General features: G+C 46.0%; 1 pseudogene; it reads left to right on the plus strand.

The window, feature by feature from the left end:
- Positions 1–1,054: 1,054 nt before the first annotated feature.
- On the plus strand, positions 1,055–1,992 carry LOC112117676 (annotated as a pseudogene).
- Positions 1,993–2,091: the final 99 nt, after the last annotated feature.

Genomic DNA, 2,091 nt, shown 5'->3' on the forward strand with positions numbered 1-2,091 from the left:
AGGAAAACTGTCATGAAGGTGTCACCCTAATGCCTAACAGCTAGAGATTGGCTTTTCCCCTGAAACATGTGGGCATATAGACTTTCCAAACTATTTATTTATCTGTAACAATTGTTACTGGATAGTCTCACTATCCATGGACATAGCCAAACCCTATTGTGATTCTTGCTTACCTCATGGCCTCAACTACCTCTTGTGGCAAAGACTTCCTCAGTCTAATTAGGCAGTGAGTGAAGAAAGCATTTTGTTTTTATCTGTTTTGAATTTGCCACATTTCAGCTTAATTGAATGTCTTCTTGATCTTGTGTTATGAGTCAGTGAGAACACGTTCTCCATCTACTCTCCACCAGTCAGTAATTTCTACACTTTTCTCATATCCCCTCTTATTAATTTCCGTTCTAAGATAAAAATACCAGTCCCAGTCCATATGAGACCCTGGCCTTGATCATTCTCGTTGCCCTTCCCTGGACCAATCTAATTCTGCAATATCCTGTGTGAGAAGGATGCTCAGTACTACACAGAGGAGCCCAGAGGAGCATGAAACATTGACTGACTGATCTTATGGCACTGTATTTTCTGTATGATTCCCCATGTCACACCTCATGGATCCCAAGGTTTTGCTTAGTTTCTGTCCCTGCTTCCACGGTGAGCAGGGTTTCATAGAGCTGTGTACCATAATGCCCAGGTCCCTCGCCTGCATTCATACAGTGAAATTAGAACCTTGTAAGCTGTTTGAGGAATTCAAGCTTTTCCCTCCAATGGGCAGACACATTGCAGTTATTGACATAGAAGTTCATCTGCCATCATGCTGACCATTCACCTGGCTTGGTTAGCTCTCTCTGATGACTTCTTTGGACTTCACTATGACCTACATAATCTGGTGCCATCTGTAAATGTTACCACCTCACTGTTCACCCCCCTTTCTATATTGTTTATAACTATAAAATATTTACTGTATTATTTTTTTAAACTGTGTAACCCCCCCTCACTGTGCTTCTCTCTCTCCACAGGCACCTTGAGCCTTTCTGAGCCCGTTTGACACATCCACCACCTCATGGCAGCTTTCAACCTCACCCCCTCTGACCCTTCAACATTCATCCTAACGGGCATCCCTGGCCTGGAAGTTGCCCACATCTGGATTTCCATCCCTTTCTCTATGTTCTATATTATTGCCTGTTGGGAAATTTCATGGTTCTGTGTGTTGTAGGGAAAGAGCAGACCCTGCACAAGCCAATGTACCTGCTGCTTTGCATGCTGGCGCTCACAGACATCACCATGTCTACCTCTGTCGTGCCAAAGGCACTGTGTATATTTTGGTTCAATTTGAAAGGCATTACTGTGGGTGGCTGCCTCACCCAGTTGTTCTTCCTGCATGCGGGGTCTATGATACACTCAGTTGTCCTCGTGACAATGGCCTTTGATCGCTATGTTGCCATATGTAACCCTCTCAGATACGCCACCATCCTCACCAATGCACGAATAGCTAAGCTAGGGCTTGTGGGTTTGACAAGAGCTGTTCTCTTAATTCTGCCAATTCCCCTTCTCCTGAACAGGCAGCCATTCTGTGCCAATCGCATTATCCCCCACACGTACTGTGAGCACATGGCTGTGTCAAAAATGTCATGTGGGGACACCACACTCAACAGAACATACGGCTTGGTGATAACATTTGTAGTCATTGGGTTAGACCTGACGCTCATTGCCCTATCCTACAGTCAGATCACCAGGGCCGTCCTCAGAATCTCCTCCAAGACAGCCCACCAGAAAGCCCTCAACACCTGTACAGCCCACATCTGTGTGATGCTGACAACTTATACTCCTTTCCTCTTCACCACTCTCACACACAGGTTTGGTCAGGGCATCGCTCCCCATGTTCACATCCTTTTGGCCAACCTCTATTTCCTCCTTCCCCCCATGCTCAACCCTATCATTTATGCGGTCAAAACCAAAGAGCTTCGTGACAAAGTGGGCAAATACCCCAGCAGAATCTGATCGCCGGGGGCCACTGACTTTAAACTTATGTGACAAGAGGGGGAAAGGATATCTCCTTAATCAAGGGTGCTGTGTCCCCGTTTGGCTGAGCTCAGCATT

This window comes from Terrapene carolina, unplaced genomic scaffold, assembly GCF_002925995.2.
Source record: "Terrapene carolina triunguis isolate 2854851 unplaced genomic scaffold, T_m_triunguis-2.0 Scaffold33031, whole genome shotgun sequence".
Taxonomy (NCBI): domain Eukaryota; kingdom Metazoa; phylum Chordata; order Testudines; family Emydidae; genus Terrapene; species Terrapene triunguis.